Source organism: Carcharhinus amblyrhynchos, chromosome 13, assembly GCF_965287045.1.
Source record: "Carcharhinus amblyrhynchos chromosome 13, sCarAmb.v2.hapA, whole genome shotgun sequence".
NCBI lineage: Eukaryota > Metazoa > Chordata > Chondrichthyes > Carcharhiniformes > Carcharhinidae > Carcharhinus > Carcharhinus amblyrhynchos.
Window position 1 is genome coordinate 70994161 of NC_137336.1, and position 23576 is coordinate 71017736.

Below are 23576 nucleotides of genomic sequence, written 5' to 3' on the forward strand. Positions count from 1 at the left end.
GGATAGATTAGAAGCACTGGAGAGAATAGCAGCACTGGGGATCGCTGCATCGACAGATTAGGAGCACTGGGGATCGCTGGATACACAGATTAGGAGCATTGGGGGATTGCTGGAGAGACAGATGGTCAGTACTAAGGGAGAGCCGCTCTGTTTTCGAGCGGTTTCTATATCTGACGGATGTGTGAGAGCTATAGGAATGGCAGTCTTACCTTGTGATGAAATTTGGTGATAAAATTTTCGCGATGAGCGAGAAATGCTAGGCAGAGGGGAATTTGGAAACTGAGTGATTGTAGTTAAATTCTCCTTCAGTGCAGCCTGTTAGTAATCCCAGTCTCCACACTCAGCCGTCTCATCACATTCTCTTCCTTCATCGATTATCAGCTTTCACTTCGATCCTGCCCCTCCCAGTAAACAGCAATGTCCTCAATATTCAACTATCTCTCCGCCCAGCCTCACGCAACCACCTTACACAACACTCTCTGACTCTCCAATCTCACACTCACTCTCTCCACCTCTTTCCAATCTCCCACCCTGCCTCTAATCTCTCTCTCTAATCTCCTACTCTCTCTAATCTCACACGCTCACCTTTTTCCAAATCTCTCCAATCTTCCTCTCCCACCCTGTCCAACTCTCTCCAATCTCCCATTGTCACCCTGTCCCAGTCTCTCTAATCTCCTACTCTACCCTTTCCAATCTCCCAGGCTCACCTTTTCCAAATCTCTCCAATCTTCCACTCTCACCCTGTCCAACTCTCTCCAATCTCTCACTCTCACCCTCTCAAACTCTCTCCTATGTTACACTCTCACTCTGTCTCCAAACTCTCTCTCACATCCTCTCAGACTCTCTTCAATCTCTCACTCCCATCTTTTCCAAATCTCTCCAATCTTCCTCTCTCACCCTCTCCAACTCTCTCCAATCTCCCGCCACACACAGTCTTCCTGAAAATGTTTTTCTTCATGTCCGCCTCTAATCCTTCTGCCACTTAGCTTGAATCTAGGGAAACCGGTTCCTCCTGTCTCTCCATATCTCTTGCAATTTTGTGTACATCTGTCATGTCAGCCCTCAGCCTTCTCTGTTCCAAGGAAAACAACCCCAACCTCTCCAATCTCTCCTCATAGCTACACATGAGGATAGCCTCAACTGGGATCTCGGGTTCATGTCACACTATCTGTAACCCCCACAACTTGCCTGGACTTGCAAAATCTCACTAATTGTCCTGTCTGGAGACAACACACATCTCTTTAACCTGTGCTTAACTCTCTCCCCACTCACATTATCTGTATCTTTAAGACTTGATTAGCTGTAAAGACTCGCATTCCAATCATTATTGAGTAAATTGAGTTTGTGTCTTTATATGCCCTATTCGTGAACAGAACTCCCACTCACCTGACGAAGGAGCAACACTCCGAAAGCTAGTGGCTTTTGCTACCAAATAAACCTGTTGGACTTTAACCTGGTGTTGTGAGAATCCTTGTTCTCCAGGACACCAATTATCTCCTTTATCAATACTGCAAACCTCCCACTGATTGATGAGCAGGGGAATTTAAAAAGTCAGAGCATTGTGGGCGCGGTAGATGAAAGCTGAAGCACAGGCCTGGAGTCCAGACAGCAATGAGCACAAACCAGAATCAACCAGCAACACTAGTGCAGCATCAACAATTCCAGGGGTTGGTACAAGTATGGAATTCCTGCTACCACTCCCAGAACTATTCCGTAGCACTGAAGGCTCACAACAGGCTCAAAACTGTGATAGCTGGAGAAAGATGTTTTCCAGATATTGAGGCGCTTCCGGTTTTCTATAGCAGAAAAAAAATCAAAGAGCACATTACTATATGCAGTTGGAAGTCCATCAAGCATTCATTTTTCAGTGTTTGAAATAACTTAATTATAAAAAGAGAACATTTCACATTTGAAAGCGAAGGCCAAAGATGAAAGCATGATTCATCAACAATCTACACAGGGTGACGGGGAATTGTGACAATGAAAATCAAGGGATGGATTGGTTCATGATTGCATAATACTTGGAGTCCTAGATAAAGCTCTATCAGGTCTTTTGCAAATGAGAGAAGATTTAGCTCTAGTCAAGGCAGTGCAAATTGCAAGCCAAACAGAGCTCAGAAAACAAATTAAGAATGTTTATTCATGGGGAAAGTGATGTCCCTTGGTAAGGAATGAGTGAGGCTGTTCAATATATAGGCCAGAAGAGGGAAAGTGCACCAAAGAAGAAGCTACAAAAACGGGAAAAAGCATGCCAACCACATCTTGAAATGCTCTAGTTGTGGTGGGAAACCTGTACAAACAGAAATAATGCCCAACAGGGGCAGCTGAGTGTCACAGCAAATTAAGAACTTCTTAAAAATTATCTGCCGATCTAAAGCACAGGCAGCAAAAAGGAGGGAAAACTGTTGAACCCAAACCACTTACAAGAAATAGAAGAACAACAGAAAAAGGAAATAATTTTCCTCAGGGAAATGAATGAAACAGACAATAAATCCTGAAGCATTAAACACAAAGTGGATAAACATGCCACATTATTTAAAATTAGACACAGGGCGGCACAGTGGTTAGCACTGCTGCCTCACAGTACCAGGGACCAGGTTCGATTCCCGGCTTAGGTGACTGTCTGTGTGGAATCTGCACAATCTCCCCACATCTGCGTAGTTTTGTCCGGGTGTGCCGGTTTCCTCCCACAGTCCAAAGAAACGTGTTGGTTAGATGGATTAGCCACGCTAAATTCTCCCTCAATGTACCTGAATTGGCACCAGAATGTGGTGACTAGGGGATTTTCACAGTAATATCATTGCAGTGTTAATGTAAGCCTACTTGTGACACAGCCATCACAGTAGCACAATGGTGGGTGGCACAGTAGCAAAGTGGTTAGCACTGCTGCTTCTCTGCTCCAGGGACCTGGGTTCGATTCCTGGCTTGGGTCACTGTCTGTGTGGAGTTTGCACATTCTCCTCGTGTCTGCGTGGGTTTCCTCCGGGTACTCCGGTTTCCTCCCACAGTCCAAAGATGTGCAGGTTAGGTTGATTGGTCATGCTAACATTGCCCCTTAGTGTCCTGAGATGCGTAGGTTAAAGGGATTAGCTGGTAAATATGTAGGGATATGGGGATAGGGGCTTGGTGGGATTGTGGTCGGTGCAGACTCGATGGGCCAAATGGCTTCTTTCTGCACTGTAGGGTTTCTATGATTCTATGATCATCCATCAAATTAGAAGTTCCAAGTGGGACTACACTGAAAGTCATAGGCTAATAACTGGACAAATTAAAGTGCAAAAATAGAGAAATTATTGAATCTCTGAATACAATATAGAACTAAAAATCATCTTTATTAAGCAGGAATGCTTGCTTACAATGGAGCCTGTTCTATGAACTTGATGAGGTTGTTGGTGAGCAGTTGGTAGCACATTCAGGAATTAATTTCCAAGATTATTTACAGGTTGGTGCTAAACCAATCTTCACACTGAGGAAAGTTCCTTTATCTACTCTTGGACAAAGTCAGGGTGACATTGAGCACATGCCAGAGTAACCATACTAACAAAGCACTGTTCTGGAATGGTCATGTTCCCAAAACCAAATGATTCAATTAGAATCTGCATGGACTTGACTCAACTGAAAAAAACAGTGGAATGTGAGATGCATCTGATGGTCTCAGAAGATTAAGTTACTAAATTAAATGCAAAAAGCGGATTTGGCAGTTACCTTTGGACAAAGAATCTAGACTACTGATCACTTTTATATCACCATTTGATCATTATTGCTTTAATAGATTAGAAACATATAAAATAGAAGCAGAAGTAGGCCATTCGGCACTTCAAACGTGTTCCACCATTTATTAAGATCATGGCTGATCATCCAACTCAGGAGTCTGTCCCCCTCCCCCCAGTGTCCCTTGATCCCTTTAGCCCCAAGAGCTATATCTAACTCCTTCTTGAAAACATACGTTTTGGCCTCAACTGCTTTCTGTGGTAGTGAAGTCTACAGGCTCACCACTCTCTGGGTGAAGAAATTTCTTGTCATCTCTAAAAAGGTTTATCCCATATCCTTAGACTATGACATCCTGGTTCTGGACTCCTCCACCATCTCCAGAAATATTCCCGAGAAGAACATCTTAAACCCTAGTAGTCATGGAAGGAGTTATATACCACGTGGACAACATACTCGTACTTGGCACCATGAGGGAAGAGTGGAGTTCGAGCATAATAATCAAAAGATCAATAATCAAAAGTCACTTTCATATCTGCTTCCACTACCTCCCTGGACAGCGAATTCCAGGCACCCACCATCCTCTGTTTTAGAAAACCTGCCTCATACATCTCCTTTAAACCTTGCCCCTCACACCTTAAACCTACGCTCCGTAGTAATTGACTCTTCCATCATGGGAAAAAGCTTCTGACTATCCACTCTATCCATGCTCCTCATAATTTTGTAGATTTCTATCAACCTCCGTCATTCCAGTGAAAACAACCAAGTTTCTCCAACCTCTCCTCACAGCTAATGCCCTCCATATCAGGCAATATTCTGGTAAATCTTTTCTGTACCCTGTCTCCAAAGCTTCCACATCCTTCTGGTAGTGTGGCAACCAGAATTGAACACTATATTCCAAATGCAGTCTAACTAAGGCTCTGTAACGCTGCAACATGACTTGCCAATTTTTAAACTCAATACCCTGGCCGATGAAGACAAGCATGCCGTATGCATTCTTGACTACCTTCTCCACCTGAATTGCCACTTTCAGTAACCTGTGTACCTGTACACCCAGATCCCTTTGCCTATCAATACTCTTAAGGGTCCTGCCATTTACTGTATATTTCCTATCTGTATTAGGCCTTCCAAAATGCATTACTTTACATTTGTCCAGATTAAAGTCCATCTGCCATCTCTCAGCCCAAGTCTCCAAATGATCTATATCCTGCTGTATCTTCTGATGGTCCTCATCGCTATGCACAAATCCACCAACATTTGTGTCGTCCACAAACTTATGAATCAAACCAGTTACATTTTCCTCCAAATCATTTATATATTACAAACAAATACCTCAGAGACATAGAACATAGTACATTGAAAAATTATAGTGCAAACAGGCCCTTCGGCCCACAAGTTGCGCCGATCATATCCCTACCTACTAGGCTTATCTATAACCCTCTATCTTACATAGTCCCATGTACTTATTCAAAAGTCTCTTAAAAGACCCTATCAAATCCACCTCCACCACCACCTCTGGCAGCCAATTTCACGCACCCACTGCCCTCTGAATGAAAAACTTACCCCTGACATCTCCTCTGTACCTACTCCCCAGCACCCTGAACCTGTGTCCTCTTGTGGCAGCCATTTCAGCCCTGGGAAAAAGCCTTTAAGAATCCACTCGATCAATACCTCTCAACATGTTATACACCTCTATCAGGTCACCTCTCATCCTTCGTCTCTCTAAGGAGAAAAGACCAAGCTCCCTCAATCTATCCTCATAAGGCATGGGACCTAATCCAGGCATCATCCTTGTAAATCTCCTCTGCAACCTTCCCATGGCTTCCACATCCTCCCTGTAATGAGGCGACCAGAACTGAGCACAGTACTCCAAGTGGGGTCTGACCAGGGTCCTATTTAGCTGCAACATTACCTCCTGACTCCTAAACACAATCCCTTAATTATTGAAGGCTAGTACACCATACGCCTTCTTAACCATATCCTCGACCTGCGATTTCAGCATCCTATGAACCCGGACCCCAAGATCCTTCTGATCTCCCACACTGCTAAGAGTCTTACCCTTAATATTATATTCCTTCACCCTATTTGACCCGCCAAAATGAACCACCAAACACTTATCCGGGTTGAAGTCCATCTGCCACTTCTCCACCCAGTCCTGCATCCTAACTATGTCTCGTTGCAACTTCTGACATCCCTCCAAACTATCCACAACACCTCCAACCTTTGTGTCATTGGCAAACTTACCAACCCATCCCTCCACTTCCTCATCCAGGTCATTTATAAGAATCACAAAGAGCAAGGGTCCCAGAACAGATCCCTGGGGCACTCCACTGGTGACCGACCTCCATGCAGAAAAAGACCCATCTACAACCACTCTCTGCCTTCTGTGGGCAAGCCAGTTCTGGATCCACAAGGCAACAGCCCCTTGGATCCCATGCCCCCTCACTTTCTCAATAAGGCTTGCATGGGGCACCTTATCGAACGCCCTACTGAGGTCCACATAAACTACATCTACCGCTCTTCCTTCGTCAATGTGTTTAGTCACATCTTCAAAAAATGTTCACAAATCTTCACAAAAAAGACTAACCCTCTGAATTCAGAGCATTTCCGGGAGACGTAAGAGGACGCATATCATTAGCATAAAGACTTAAGGGCAAGCGGGAGATGTCCAGGATTAACATCAGAAATACCTGATGCTGGGGTAACCATGATGAAATGTCACATGACTAAGTAACTGAGAGTCACATGTAGGCCGGCCTGGTTATGGATGGCAGATTTCCTTCCCTAAAGAACATCAGTGAATCAAATGAGTTTTTCTGACAATTGACAATGGTTTTATGGTCATCAGTAGATTCTTAATTCCAGATTTTTAAAAATTGAATTCAAATTCCACCATCAGCGTGGTGGGATTTGAACCTGGGTCCCCAGAACACAGGTGGTTCGATGGTAAAGTGGTTAGCACTGCTGCCTCACAGCACCAGGGACCCAGGTTCGATTCCCAGCTTGGGTCACTGTCTGTGTGGAGTTTGCACCTTCTCCCCGTGTCTGCATGGGTTTCCTCCAGATGCTCTGGTTTCCACCCACAGTCCAAAGGACCTGCTGGTTATGTGTATTGACCTCAACAGACACTGGAGTGTGGCGACTCGGGGATTTTCACAGTAGCTTCATTGCAACATTAATGTAAGCCTTATTTATGACTAATAAGTGGAACATTAACTGACCTTCTGGATGAATAGTCTAGTGATAATATCACTCACTCCTGCAGTACTACGTCTGATCATTGATATAGAATCCCTACAGTGTAGAAGGAGACCATTTGGCCCATCGAGTCTGCACTGACCACAATACCCTATTCCCGTAACCCCACATATTTACCCTTCTAATTTCCCTGACACTAGGGTTAATTAAGCATGACCAATCAACCTAACCCGCACATCTTTAGATTGTGGGGGGAAACCAGACCACGCGGAGGAAACCCACGCAGACATGGGGAGAATGTGCAATTCCACACAGACAGTGACCCAAGCCAGGAATCGAACCCGGGTCCCTGGCACTGTGAGGCAACAGTGCTAACCACTGTGCCACCACGCCGCCCCTATTTGTCAATTCCCCCTAGTCTGCAGCTTGGGGGAATTGAGAAATAAATATCAATATGTTTATCCCAACCAAAATTTCACAATCTTTCTCCTTACCTACACTATCTGCATCACCCCTCTCTTTCCGTGAAGATTAAGCTTCTCTTGTCTACCACCTCCAAATAAATATTAGTCTTTTTCGATCCAACGCTTACCATAGTTATCCTCATTCATTTTAATATTTTTATAGACCATTTAGGTTTCATAAATGGCAGGAGTAGGCCATCTGGCCCCTCAAGCCTGCTCCACCATTCAATAAGATCGTGGCTGATCTTTTTGTGGACTCAGCTCCACTTACCTGCCTGCTCACTCTTATCCTTAATTCCTTTACTGTTCAAGGATTTATCTATCCTTGCCTTAAAGACATTCAATGAGGTAGCCTCAGCTGCTTCAATGGACAGGGAATTCTACAGGTTCACAATCCTTTGGGTGAAGAAGTTCATCTCAACTCAGTTCTAAATCTGCTCCCCCTTATTTTGAGGCCATGCTCCCTAGTTCTGGGCCTACCCATCAGTGGAAACAACTTCCCTGCTTCTATCTTATCTATTCCCTTCATAATCTTCTATGTTTCTACAAGCTTTCCCCTCATTCTTCTGAATTCCAATGAGTATAGCCCCAGTCTACTAAGTTTCTCCTCATAGGCCAACCTTCTCAACTCTGAAATCAACTTAGTGAATCTTCTCTGTACCCCTTCCAGTGTCAGTATATCCTTTCTCAAGTAAGGAAACCAAAACTGTATACAGTACTCCAGGTGTGGCCTCACCACCACCTTATACAGCTGCAACATAACCTCACTATTTTTAAACTCCATCCCTCTAGCAATGAAGGCCAAAATTCTATTTGCCTTCTTAATTACCTGCTGCACCTACAAACGAACCTGCGCCGCACCTGCGCAAGGATATTTTGGCCCTGGAGGGAGAGCAGAGGAGGTTTACTAGGCTGATACCGGAGTTAAGGGGATTGAGCTATGAGGAGAGGCTGAATAAACTAGGCTTGTACTCGTTAGAGTTTAGAAGAATGAGGGGAGATCTCATTGAGACGTATAAGATGATGAATGGGATGGATAGGATAGAGGTGGAGAGACTCTTCCCGCTCAAAAAAGACAGTAGGACTAGGGGGCACAGCCTCAAGATAAAGGGGAGGCGGTTTAGAACGGAGTTGAGGAGGAACTTCTTCACTCAAAGGGTGGTGAATCTCTGGAATTCTCTGCCCGTTGAAGTGGTGGAGGCTGCCTCGCTAAATATTTTTAAGAAGCGGGTTGATGGGTTCTTGATAAGAGAGGGGATTAAGGGTTATGGGGAGAGGGCGGGAATGTGGAACTGAGCCACGACAGATCAGCCATGATCTTATTGAATGGCGGGGCAGGCTCGAAGGGCTAGATGGCCTACTCCTGCTCCTATTTCTTATGTTCTTATGTTCTTATGAACTCCTTGTGACTCATGCACAAAGGCACTGAGATCCCTCAGCGCAGCAGCATGCTGCAATTTTTTACCATTTAAATATAGTCCATTTTGCTGTTATTTCTACCAAAATGGATGACCTTTCCTTTGATTTCATTGGCTAATATCTTTTAATGTTCTTTTGTTGCTTTCCAAACCCCCTTTTTAATTTCACTCCTGCACTTTTTATATTCCTGCAGGTTTTCTGCAGAGTTTAGCAGCTGTAATGTGTCAAACCTACTCTCTTCTGGTACTTTTCGCTAAGGGTGGGCCTTTAAGAGAGAAGTGATGGCCTGGTGGTATTATCGCTAGAATATTAATCCAGAAACTCAGCTAATGTTCTGGGGACTCAGGGTCAAATCCTGCCACAGCAGATGGTAGAATTTGAATTCAATAAAAAATATCTGAACAAAGAACAAAATCAGCCCGGGAAACAGGCCCTTCGGCCCAACGAGCCCATGCCGCCAACTCAACACCACCAGTCCACCTCTCTACCCACGACCCCTGTCTAATGTTTTATGCAGTAAAAAGTCTGACAACACCAGGGTTTAGTCCAACCGATTTATTTGCTGGTAAACTCACAAGCTTTTGAGGGGACTCCCTCTTCGTCAGGTGAATGGAGAGTTCTGGCCTCGGACAGAGCATATAAAGCACAGACAGTTTAGAGATTACTGATAAGAATGCGAATCCTTACACCTAACCTGCTGTTCAAGTCCCAAAGTGGCCGACAATGTGTGTGGAAGGAGCACTGATCACAGGTTAAAGAGATGTGTATTGTCTCCAGACAGCACAGTGAGTGAGGTTTTGCAAACCCAGGCAAGTCACGGGGGTTACAGATAGTGCGACATGAACCCAAGATCCCTGTTGAGACCATCCTCATGTGTGAGGCACACGACAGCGCAGAGTCGCTGAGCAGAGACTGATAGCCAAGTTCCACACATATGAGGACGGTCTCAACAGGGATCTTGGGTTCATGTCGCACTATCTGTAACCCCCGTGACTTGCCTGGGTTTGCAAAACCTCACTCACTGTGCTGTCTGGAGACAATACACATCTCTGTAACCTGTGATCAGTGCTCCTTCCACACACATTGTCGGCCACTTTGGGACTTGAACAGCAGGTTAGGTGTAAAGATTCGCATTCTAATCACTAATCTCTAAACTGTCTGTGCTTTATATGCTTTGTCCGAGGCCAGAACTCTCCATTCACCTGACGAAGAGGGAGTCCTCTCGAAAGCTTGTGAGTTTACTATCAAATAAATCAGTTGGACTAAACCCTGATGTTGTCAGGCTTTTTACTGTGTTTACCCCAGTCCAACGCCGGCACATCCACATAATGTTTTATGGCATTCCACATCGAGGGGAACTAATTTATGGACAATTTATTACTGCCAATCAGCCTAACAGCACATCTTTGGGGTGTGGGAGGAAACCGGACCACCCGGAGAAAGCCCACGCAAGCACGGGGAGAATGCGCAAACTCCCATAGACACCGGCCCAAATCCATGTGTCTGCACAGCAATCAGCGATAGTCACTGAGCTGTCGTCATGCCCAGTATCTTGTCCAGTTTAGGCACACACTAATGACATGAAGCACTAGGCCAATCTCGAACAACCAAGAGCAGCCCCAGTACGACCCATCGCGTGTATGCCCCTCGTTGGACACGAGGTGGACTGACTTAAAACCTGTGAATGAAAAGAGAAAAAACATTATTATCATACTATACCCATTTACATTACCAGGGACGCCCCAATGCTTCTTATTTAAAAGGATCTCCTATATCCACCCATCTCCAACTCAGTCATGTGCCTGTCTAAGTTACTCTTAAATGACTCTAGCGTGTTTGCCTCCACCACCTTACTTGGCAGAGCATTCAATACCCCCACTACCCTCTGTGTGAAAAACCTCCCTCTAATATCTGTGTTGTACCTCTCCCCCCTCACCTTAAGTCCATGGTCCCTTGTCCTACGTGTCTCTATTATAGGAAATAGCTTACCTCTGTTTACTCTATCTATACCCTTCATAATCTTATATACCTCTATTAGATCCCCCCTCAGTCGGCGTCTTTCAAGGGAAAAGAGCCCCAATTTCTTCAATCTTTCCTCATACCCCAGTCCTTCCATACCAGGCAACATCCTGGTAAACCTCCTCTGCACTCTCTCCAGAGTCTCCACGTCCTTCCGGTAGTAAGGCGACCAGAACTGGACGCAGTACTCCAAATGCGGCCTAACCAATGTTCTGTACAACTGCAACATTAGGCTCCAGCTCTTATATTCTATACCCCTTCCTATAAAGGCTAACATACCATAGGCTTTCTTCACCACACTCTCCACTTGCACTGCCATCTTCAGAGACTTGTGCACTTGCACCCCCAGGTCTCGCTGTGACTCTATACTCCTTACGGGCTTACCCTTAATCATATAACTTCCCCATATCTGGAATTAAGAATCTATTGATGACCATAAGACCATTGCTGATTGTCGGAAAAACCCATTTGATTCACTAATGCCCTTCAGAGAAGGAAATCTGCCAACCTTACCTGGTCTGGCCGACATGTGACTCCAGAACCACAGCAGTGTGGTTGACTCATAACTGCTCTCAGATGGGCAATAAATGCTGGCCAGCCAGGAACGCCCACGTCTCATGAATGATTGGAAAAAAAGTTATTGGAAAACAAAGTAGAGATCAAATAATAGAAACTCTAGCCCAGAGTATCAAAGTGTACAGGATATTGGAGTGTAAAACAGACAATAGAGATTCCCTTGTACAGACACTGCTGAACCTCTCCATGTCATCATAATTGGTTGTCAGCCAGTTGATTATTGGAACACACTTTGAGCGGATTTATTGACTGTATCTTATATTTATTACACTATAACTACTCTCATCACTGAGTCATATTAACTTTATGAGCTGAAACTGTCCTTGATCAGAATGCTCTTATTCATCCCATGATATGATTGCTTTATTGCTCTGTATCTCAGCCTCTATATCTGAGCTTGAGATAAGACCTCTGACCCCCAGTGTTTCTGTGATGTGCCAATAATAATTATATTAAATATGCATACAGAGGCCATTCAGTCTAAACCAACCCATGGCAGTGCTCATGTTCCACTTGAAACCCCTTCAAAGCTTCCTCATCCAGTACTGTGTGTCTGTTTTACTAGGCTACTGTGTGACACTGACTGGAATGTGTGCCTGTGCTACTGTGTGACACTGACTGGAATGTGTGCCTGTGTCACTGTGTGACACTGCCTGGAATGTGTGCCTGTGTTACTGTGTGACACTGGCTGGAATGGGTGCCTGTGTTACTGTGTGACACTGACTGGAATGTGTGCCTGTGTTACTGTGTGACACTGCCTGGAATGTGTGCCTGTGTTACTGTGTGACACTGCCTGGAATGTGTGCCTGTGTTACTGTGTGACACTGCCTGGAATGTGTGCCTGTGTTACTGTGTGACACTGCCTGGAATGTGTGCCTGTGTTACTGTGTGACACTGACTGGAATGTGTGCCTGTGTTACTGTGTGACACTGACTGGAATGTGTGTGTGTGAGTGTTACACAGACTGGAATAAAAGCAAAATAGTATGGATGCTAGAACCCGAAACAAAAACAATAGAAAATGCTGGAAAATTTCAGCAGGTCTGAAGCATCTGTAGAGAGAGGATGAAGCCACCATTGAGTCTGGAGCGAAGGATCTTCCCAGCATTTTCTGTTTTTGTGTGACACTGATTGGAATGCATGTCTGTGTTACTGGGTTACTGTGTGACACTGACTGAAATACTTCATAGAATCATAGAACCCTACAGTGCAGAGAGAGGCCCCTCGAGTCTGCACCAAACACAATCCCAACCAGGCCCCACCCCCGTATTACCACACATTATACCCACATAATCCCTCTAACCTACACATCCCTGGACACTAAGGGGCAATTTCTTAATATGGCCTATCAACCTAACCTGCACATCTTTGGACTGTGGGAGGAAACCCACGCAGACACGAGGAGAATGTGCAAACTCCGCACAGACAGTGACCCAAGCCAGGAATCGAACCCAGGTCCCTGGAGCTGTGAAGCAGCAGTGCTAACCACTGTGCTACCGTGCCGCTTGAATGTGTCTGTCTTACTGTGTGACACTGACTGGAATGTGTACCTGTGTTACTATGTGACACTGACTGGAATGTGTGCCTGTGTTACTATGTGACACTGACTGGAATGTGTTCTGTGTTATTGGGTTACTGTGTGACAAGGATTGGAATGTATGTCTGTGTTACTGGGTTACTGTGTCACACTGACTGAAATGTGTGCCTGTTATACTGGATTACTACGTAACAGTGACTGGAATGTTGTTGGTATTACTGGGTTATTGTGTGACACTGACTGGAATGTGTGTGTCCATGTTCCTGGGTTACTGTGTCACACTGACTGAAATGTGTGTCTGTTATACTGGATTACTACGTAACAGTGACTGGAATGTTGTTGGTATTACTGGGTTATTGTGTGACACTGACTGGAATGTGTGTGTCCATGTTCCTGGGTTACTGTGTGACACTGACTGGAATGTGTGTCTGTCTTACTAGGTTATTGTGTGATAAGGACTGGAATGTGTGCCTGTGTTACTGGGTTATTGTGTGACACTGACTGGAATGTGTGTGTGTTACTGGGTTACCGTGTGACACTAACCGGAATGTGTGTGTGTGTTACTGGGTTGCTGTGAGACACTGACTGGAATGTGTGTCTGTCTTACTGGGTTATTGTGTGACACTGACTGGAATGTGTGTGTGTTACTGGGTTACCGTGTGACACTAACCGGAATGTGTGTGTGTGTTACTGGGTTGCTGTGAGACACTGACTGGAATGTGTGTCTGTCTTACTGGGTTATTGTGTGACACTGACTGGAATGTGTGTGTGTTACTGGGTTACCATGTGACACTAACCGGAATGTGTGCACGTTACTGGATTACTGTGTGATACTGATTGGAAGGTATGTGTCTATGTTACTGGGTGACACTGCCTGGAATGTGTGTGTGTGTGTGTGTGTGTGTGTATGACTGGTTTACAGTGTGACATAGAAACATACATAACATAGAAACATAGAACAGTACAGCACAGTACAGGCCCTTCAGCCCTCGATGTTGCGCCGAGCTATGTCCAAACCCAAGATCAAGCTATCCCATTCCCTGTCATTCTGGTGTGCTCCATTTGCCTATCCAATAATCGCTTGAAAGTTCCTAAAGTGTCCGACTCCACTATCACAGCAGGCAGTGCATTCCACACCCCAACCACTCTCTGAGTAAAGAACCTACCTCGGACATCCCTCTTATATCTCCCACCATGACCCTTATAGTTATGCCCCCTAGTAACGACTACATCCACCCGAGGAAATAGTCTCTGAACATCCACTCTATCTATCCCCCTCATCATCTTATAAACCTCTATTAAGTTGCCTCTCATCCTCCTCCGCTCTAAAGAGAAAAGCCCCAGCTCCCTCAATCTTTCCTCATAAGACCTACCCTCCAAACCAGGCAGCATCCTGGTAACTCTCCTCTGCACTCTCTCCTATGCTTCCACATCCTTCTTATAGTGAGGTGATCAGAACTGAACACAATATTCCAAATGTGGTCTCACCAAGGTCCTGTACAGTTGCAGCATAACCCCACGACTCTTAAACTCAAACCTCCTGTTAATAAAAACTAACACACTATAAGCCTTCTCCAGAATTATAGGGAGGGGATAGCTTGACCTTGGGATTGGACGTAGCTTGGCACAACATTGACGCCAAAGGCCCTGTCCTGTGCTGACGTTCCTATGTTTCTTCACGGCTCTAACTGTGAGTGGCATAGAGTGGCAATGTTCAGAGATCTGTGGATATGAACCCCAAGATCTCTCTGTTCCTCCACATTCCTCAGAACCCTGCCGTTGACCCTGTAATCCGCATTCAAGTTTGTCCTACCAAAATGATTCACCTCGCACTTATCAGGGTTAAATTCCATCTGCAACTTTTTGGCCCAGCTCTGCATCCTATCAATGTCTCTTTGCAGCCTTCAACAGCCCTCCACCTCATCCAATACTCCACCAATCTTCAGCCCCCTCTTCCAACTCATTGATAAAATCACAAATAGCAGAGGACCCAGCACTGATCCCTGTGGTACATCGCTGGAAACCGGCCTCCAGTCCGAAAATTTTCCTTCCACTACCCCCCTCTGTCTTCTATGAGACATGATGTGGGTATGCCGGCGTTGGACTGGCGTAAACACAGTAAAAAGTCTGACAACACCAGGTTTTAGTCCAACCTATTTATTTGATAATATACTCGCAAGCTTTCGAGGGGTAACCCCTCGAAAGCTTGCGAGTATATTATCAAATAAATAGGTTGGACTAAAACCTGGTGTTGTCAGACTTTTTCTATGAGACAGCCAGTTACTTATCCAATCGGCCAAATTTCCTTCTATCCCACACCTCCTTACTTTCTTCATGAGCCTACCATGAGGAACCTTATCAAACGCCTTTTAAAATCCATGTATACGACATCAACTGCTCTACCTTCGTCCACACACTTAGTTACCTCCTCAAAGAATTCAATCGAATTTGTGAGGCAAGATTTATCCCTCATGAATCCGTGCTGACTGTCCCGGATTAAACTGCATTTTACCAAATGATCATAAATCCTAACCCTCAGGACCCTTTCCATTAACTTACTGACCACTGAAGTGAGACTAACCGGCTTATAATTACCAGGTCATTCCTACTTCCTTTCTTGAAGAGAGGAATGACATTCGCCACTCTCCAGTCCTCTGGCACAATTCCCATGGACAGTGAGGACCCAAAGATCAAAGCTAAAAGCTCTGCAATCTCATCCCTTGCCTTCCAAGGTATCCTAGGATGTATCCCATCCGGCCCAGGGGACTTATCCGCCCTCAGTTTTTTTCAAAATTGCTAATATATCTTCCCTCAGAACATCTACCTCCTCTAGCCTATCAGCCTGTATCACCCACTCATCCTCAAAAACATGGCCCCTCTCCTTAGTGAACACTGAAGAAAAGTATTCATTCAATGGCTCACCTATCCCTTCTGACTCCATGCACAAGTTCCCACTACTAACCTCACCCTGGTCATTCTTTTACTTCTTACATAAGAGTTAAAAAGTCTTGGGGTTTTCCTTGATCTGAGCCACCAAGGACTTCTCATGCCTCCTCCTAGCTTTCCTAAGTCCTTTTTTTTAACTCATTCCTAGCTACCTTTTAACCCTCAAGCAACCCAACTGAACCTTGTTTTTTCATACTTACATACACTTCCTTTTTCCTCTTAACAAAATATTCAATCTCCTTTGTGAACCACGGTTCCCTCACTTGGCCATTTCATCCCTGCCTGACAGGGACATACCTATCAAGAACACGCAGTATTTGTTCCTTGAACAAGCTCCACTTTTCGTCTGTGCCCATACCTGACAGTTTCTGTTCCCATCTTATGCTCCTTAATTCTTGCCTAATCGTATCATAATTAGCCCTGCCCTAATTGTAAACATTGCCCTGCCACGTGATCCTATCCCATTGCAATAATGAAAGTCACCAAATTGTGGTCACTATCTCCAAAGTGCACTCCCACAAACAAATCTAATACTTGGCCCGGTTCATTACCCAATACAAAGTCCAATGTGGCCCCACCTCTTGTTGGCTTATCCACATATTGAGTCAGGAAACCTTCCTGCACACACTGTACAAAAACTGTCCCATCCGAACTATTCAACATATAAAGATTCCAATCAATATTTGGAAAGTTAAAATCACCCATGATAACTACCCTGTGACCTCCACACCTATCCATAATCTGCTTTGCCATTTCCTCCTCCACATCTCTATTACTATTTGGGGGCCTATAGAAAACCCCTAACAACATGACCGCTCCTTTCCTATTTCTAACTTCAGCCCATATTACCTCAGTCGGCAGATCACCCTCGAAATGCCTTTCAGCAGCCGTTAAAGTATTCTTGATTTACAATGCTACTCCTCCACCTCTTTCACCACCTTCCCTACTCTTACTGAAACATCTACACCCCGGAACTGCCAACAACCATTCCTGTCTGTGTTCTAACCATGTCTATGTAATGGCCACAACATTGTAGTCTCAAGTACAAATCCATGCTCCAAGTTCACCTACCTTATCCCTGATGCTCCTTGATTGAAGTAGATACACTTCAACCCATCATCCTGTCTGCCTGTATACTCCTGCGACCTTGATATTTTCCTCAGTACCTCACTACTCTCAACACTGGCTTCTGGCTCGTTTTCCCATCCCCCTGACAAATTAATTTAAACCCCCCTTGAAGAGCCGTAGCAAATTTCCCTCCCAGGATATTAGTGCCCCTCTGGTTCTGGTGCAACCCGTCCTGTTTGTACAGGTCCCACCTTCCCCAGAATGTGCTCCAATTATCCATGTAAATGAAACCCTCTCTCCTACACCATCCCTGCAGCCACATGTTAATCTGCACTCTCTCCCTGTTCCTCAACTCACTAGCACATGGCACCGGCAACAAACCAGAGATGACAACATGCTTTGTCCTGGCTCTCAGCTTCCATCCTAACTCCCTAAATTTCTGTTTTAAATCCCTACCCTTCTCCTACCTATGTTGTTGGTATCTATGTGTACCACGACCTGCGAAAGATTCCCCTTAAGGATCCTGAAAACACAGTCCGAGACGTCACGGACCCTGGCACCCGGGAGGCAACATACGATCCATGAGTCTCTTTTGCTGCCACAGAACCTCCTATCTGTCCCTCTAACCATCACATCCCCAATAACTATTGCTCTCCTGCTCTCTCCCCTTCCCTTCTGAGGCACAGGGACGGACTCAGTGCTGGAGATCCGGTCACTCTGGTTTACCACTGGTAGATTGTCCCCCTCAACAGTATCTAACACGGTATACTTGTTACTGAGGGGAATAACCACAGGAGATCCCCACACTGGCTGTTTCCTCCCAGCCCCTCTCACTGTCACCCATCTATCTTCATTCTTCAGAGTATCTAAATCCCTGAAGATTTTATCTATGATCACCTCTGCCTCCCGAATGATCCGAAGTTCATCCAGCTCCTGCTCCAGTTCCCTAACGCGGTTTTTGAGGAGCTGGAGATGGGTGCACTTCCCACAGTGAAATCAGCAGGGACACTGACAGCATCCCTCACCTCAAACATCCTGCAGGAGGAACATTGCACTGCCTTTCCTGCCATTCCCTTTAGATAAATAGAACGATCTTGCCTGATATTCCTCATCACCCCACCTCCCCTTAGGTTAGAGACTGGAATGTGTGTCCGTGTTACTGGGTTACTGTGTGACACTGAGTGGAATGTGTGTCCGTGTTACTGGGTTACTGTGTGACACTGAGTGGAATGTGTGTCCGTGTTACTGGGTTACTGTGTGACACTGAGTGGAACGTGTGTCCGTGTTACTGGGTTACTGTGTGACACTGAGTGGAACGTGTGTCCGTGTTACTGGGTTACTGTGTGACACTGACTGGAACCTGTGTCTGTGTTACTGGGTTACTGTGTGAGACCAACTGCAATGTGTGTCTGTGTTACGGTGTGACATGGGCTGGAATGTTTGTCTGTGTTACTGGGTTACTTGGTCACTGTGTGACAGTGTTTGGAATGTGTGTCTGTGTTACTGGGTGACACTGACTGCAACATGTGTGTGTGCAGGACTGTGTTTCTGTGAGACACTGACTGGAATTTGTGTCTGTCTTACAGTGTGACAATTACTGGATTGTGTGTATGGGTTATTGTGTGACGCTGACTTGAGTGTGTGCCTGTGTTACTGGGTGATACTGCCTGGAATGTGTGTCTCTGTTACTATGTGACACTGACTGGAATGTGTGACTGTTATTGGGTTACTGTGTGAGACTGACTGCAATGTGTGCCTGTGTTATGGTGTAACGTGGACTGGAATGTTTGTCTTTGTTACTGTGTGACACTGACTGGAATGTGTGCCTGTGTTACTTTGTGACACTGACTGGAGTGTATGTCTGTGTTACTGGATTACTACGTGACACTGACTGGATTGTGTGTCTGTGTTATTGGGTTACTGTGTCACACTGAGGGCACATAAAGATACACACACAGTTTACAGAATATTAATTAGAATGTGAGTCTTTAAGCTAGTCAAGTCTTAAAGGTGCAGACAATGTGAGTGGAGATAGCATTAAACATAGGTTAAAGAGATGTGTATTGTCTCCAGACAGGACAGTTAGTGAGATGTTGTAAGCCCAGGCAAGTCATGGGGGTTACAAATAGTGCGACATGAACCCAAGATCCTTGTTGAGGCCGTCTTCATGTGTGCAGAACTTGGCTATGAGTCTCTGCTCAGCAACTCTGCACTGTCTTATGTCATGAAGGCCGCCTTGGAGAACATTTACCTGAAGATCAGAGGCCGAATGCCCGCAACTGCTGAAGTGTTCGCCAACAGAAAGAGATCTGCTCAGATGAGGAAGATCACAACAGACACCTCCAGACACTGAAAGATGCCCTCATAAGAACAGGATATGGCGCTCAACTCATCGATTGACAGTTCTAATGTGCCACAGCGAAAAACTGCACCGACCTCCTCAGAAGACAAACACGGGACGTGGTGGTCAGAGTACCCTTCGTCGTCCAGTACTTCCCCGGAGCGGAGAAGCTACGACATCTTCTCCGGAGACTTCAACATATCATTGATGAAGACGAACATCTCGCCAGGGCCATCCCCACACCCCAACTTCTTCCTTTCAAACAACTCCACAACCTCAAACAGACCACTGTCCGCAGCAAACTACCCAGCCTTCAGGAGAACAGTGACCATGACACTACACAACCCTGCCACAGCAACCTCTGCAAGACATGCTGTTCATCGACACAGATGCCATCATCTCACGAGAACACCATCCACCAGGTACTCGGTCAATGTTGTCTACCTGATACACTGCAGGAAAGGATGTCCTGAGGCATGGTACATTGGGGAGACCACGTGGACGCTACAACAAGGAATGAATGGAACATCACTCGACAATCACCAGGCAAGACTGTTCTCTTCCTCTTGGTGAACACTTCAGCAGTCACGGGCATTTGGCTTCTGATCTTCAGGTAAATGTTCTCCAAGACAGCCTTCACGACACTTGACAGAGCAGAATTGCTGATAGCCAAGTTCCGCACACATGAGGACGGCCTCAGCCAGGATCTTGGGTTCATGTCACACTCTCTCTCTCTCTCACACACACACACACACATTGCACATACTCTCTCATAGTGCACACATGGAGGTGGGTGGGGGGAGGGTGGGGAGAGTTTTTGTTGTATTAATCCTCTCCCTCTCTTTGCAATCTCTCCGTGACTGGGGGAGGTGTGGGGGTGGTGGGTGAAGGTGAAGGGGTGAGGGCGTTGATGACATATTAATCATTTCCCTCCGGGTTCCAGGGCTGGGGGCAGGGTGTTGGGGGTGTGCGAGGGGATGGGGGAGTTTGATATTCTAGTAACCTCTTGAAGTTGTACAAAGCATTGTAAGGCCTTGGAATAGTGTGAACAGCTCTAGTGTACAGCTCTGGTCATCCTATTACAGAAAGGGTATTATTAAACTAGAAAGAGTGCAGAAAAGATTGACTAGGATGCTACCGGGACTTGATGGACTGAGTTATAAGGAGAGGCTGGATAGACTGGGACTTTTTTTCTCTGGAGCATAGAAGGCTGAGGAGTGATCTTATAGAGGTCTATAAAATAATGAGGGGCACAGATCAGCTAGATAGTCAATATCTTTTCCCAAAGGTAGGGGAGTCTAAAAATAGAGGGCAAAGGTTTAAGGTGAGAGGGGAGAGATACAAAAGTGTCCAGAGGGGCATTTTTTTCAAACAGAGGGTGGTGAGTGTCTGGAACAAGCTGCCAGAGGTAGTAGTAAATGCAGGTACAATTTTATCTTTTAAAAAGACAGTTGCATGGGTATGATGGGTGTAGAGGATATGGGCCAAATGTGGGCAATTGGGATTGGCTTTGGGGGGGCTTAAAAAAGGGCAGCATGGACAAGTTGGGTCGAAGGGCCTGTTTCCATGCTGTAAACCTCTATGACTCTATTTGTAATCCCCATGAATTGCCTGGGCTTGCAACATCTCACTTACTGTCCTGTCTGGAGACATTACACATCTCTTTAACCGATGCTTAGTGCTATCTCCAGTCACATTGTCTGCACCTTTAAGACTTGATTAGCTGTAAAGACTCGCATTCTAATCAGTATTCTGTAAACTGAGTGTGTGCCTTTATATGCCCTGTTTGTGATCAGAACTCCCCACTCAGTTGACAATGGGGCAAAGCTCCGAAAGCTAGTGGTGTTTGCTACCAAATCAACCTGTTGGACTTTAACCTGGTGTTGGTGAGACTTCTTACTGTGTTTACCCCAGTCCAACGCTGGCATCTCCACATCATGACTGGTTTATCTGTAACAAGGTGGAAGAGTCAATTACAAGGGGACACAGGTTTAAGGTGTGAGGGGCAAGTTTTAAAGGAGATATACAAGGCAGATTTTTTTACAGAGGGTGGTGGGTGCCTTGAACTCATTGCTGGGGGAGGTAGTGGAAGCAGCTACGGTAGTGACTTATAAGGGTTGTCTTGACAAACACATGAATAGGATGGGAATATGGTCCTCGGAAGGGTAGGGGGTTTTAGTTACGTCCGGCAGTATAATCGGTGCAGGCTTGGGGGGCCAAAGGGCCTGTTCCTGTGCTGTAACTTTCTGTGTTCTTTTACACTGACTGGAACGTTCACCTGTGTTTTGGGTTTACTGTGTGATGTGTGGGTTATTGACTGGAATGCGTATCTGTGATACTGGGTTACTCTGTAACATGGTCTGGAATGTGTGTGTGTGTTACTGGGTTACTGTTTGGCACTGACTAGTATGTGAGTCTGCCTTACTGTGTGACACTGACTGGAATGTGTGTCTGCGTTTCAGGGTAATTTTGTGACACTGACTGGAATGTGTGCTTGTGTTACTGTGTGACATTGACTGGAATTTGTCTCTCTGTCGGTTTGTTACTGTGTGACACTAACTGGAATGTGTAACTGTGTTATTGGGTTACTGTGTGACACTGACAAGAATGAGTGTCTGTGTTGCTGGGTTACTGTGTGACACTGACTGGAACATGTGTGTCCATGTTACTGTATGACCACTGATTGCAATGTGTATGTCCATGTTACTGGATTACTGTGTGACATTGACGAGAACGTGTGTGCGTGTTACTGAGTGATACTGTCTAGAACACGTGTGCGCTACTGGGTGACATTGACTGGAATGTGTGTGTGTTACTGAGCAATACTAACTGGAATGTGTATGTGTGCATATGTATGTGTATGTGTGTCAGGGTTACACTGACTGGAATAAAATCAAAATACTGCAGATAGTAGAATCCGAAACAAAAAATCTCCAGCAGGTCTGACAGCATCTGTAGAGAGAGTATGGAACCACCATTGAGTCTGGAGCAGAAGTCTTTCCAGCAATTTCTGTTTTAGAACACAGAACATTACAGCGCAGTACAGGCCCTTTGGCCCTCGATGTTGCGCTGACCAGTGGAACGAATCTAATGACCCTCTAGCCTAAACTATTCCAATGTTATTCATATTGTGTGACACTGACTGGAATGTGTCTGTGTTACTGGGATACTGTGTGACACTGACTGGAGTGTGTGTCTGTAGTTACTGTGACACAGACTGGACTGTGTGTCTGTCTTACTGGGTTACTGTGTGTATGCTGTGAAAGCAGGAAGACAGTTAAGTAAACAGAACAAAGAACAAGAATTTGAACAAGGCCTGATGGATGCAGTTAAAGCAAAAAGCAGAGGAACTGACCTGACTTAAAGAGACAGTTGCAAGATTTAAAAGTACGTTTCAGTGATATTTAAGGGTGAGAAGCCAGAAATCCAAAGTAAAACAGAAGTTTGGTGACATCTTAATGCAGCCTTTGAAGCAATAGATGTAAGCTGGGTACCTGAGAAATTGGCTTACAGTGTGGCAAGGCTGGGGCTGGGATAGGGATGGAAGAGTTGCATTGGGAGGTAACAACTTGGTTTCAGAGCGTGGTGTGTTTGACTGCATTTCACTTGTTGGTTTAGATGTACTGTGTACTTACAGAAAACATTAGAGTTCATTAATGTCCTTTAGGGAAAGAAATCTGCTGTTCTTAGCTGGTCTGGCCAACATGTGACTCTAGATTCACAGCAATGTGGTTGACACTCAAATGCCCTCTGAGATGGAGGACAGTTAGGGATGGGTAATAAATGCTGGCCCAGGCAGCAACGCTGACATCCCGTGAATAAAAATAAGATCTATTTGGTAACTTGTGTAATCCTTATAAATCTGGGTACATCTGTAAAGATATAAGTGGAGTGAAGGAATATCACAACTAATCTTTTCTTGTTGAATATATATGTTTACTTTTGTTGAGACTTGATTGGCTGTCTTATAATTATTCATCTATGTCTTTAGATGAGATAAATCGGGCCAGGGTTCCATTCTGGCACTGACTGCCCAAGGTAAGATCAGCTGGGATCATAACAAGATACAAAGAGAAGGACACAGACAGAAAGAAAAGTAAAACACGTCAAATTCTTCTGAGAAGAAGCAAATTGCTTTCTGGAAGAGGTCAGTTTTTCTACTTGGCAGAAAAAGAGACAGGAGCTCTCTGAGATACACTCTAAAACGATCTAAAACTTGGAAAACAGTGAATAGCTTGGAAATACTATAGAGTTGAGTGTTATTGCTGGGATTTTATTGGTTAGTCAGCTGCAAAGGAAGT

At 45.1% G+C, this 23576-nt stretch overlaps 1 protein-coding gene across 1 annotated transcript in view; it reads right to left on the reverse strand.

The window, feature by feature from the left end:
- LOC145351969 (hexokinase-1-like) overlaps positions 1 to 23576 on the reverse strand; it is an 84663-nt gene that overhangs the window by 57938 nt on the left and 3149 nt on the right. Inside the window, exon 2 of the mRNA XM_080201812.1 lies at positions 1387 to 1796. The gene's annotated coding sequence lies outside the window, so the exon portion shown is untranslated. The remainder of the gene's footprint in view (positions 1 to 1386; positions 1797 to 23576) is intronic.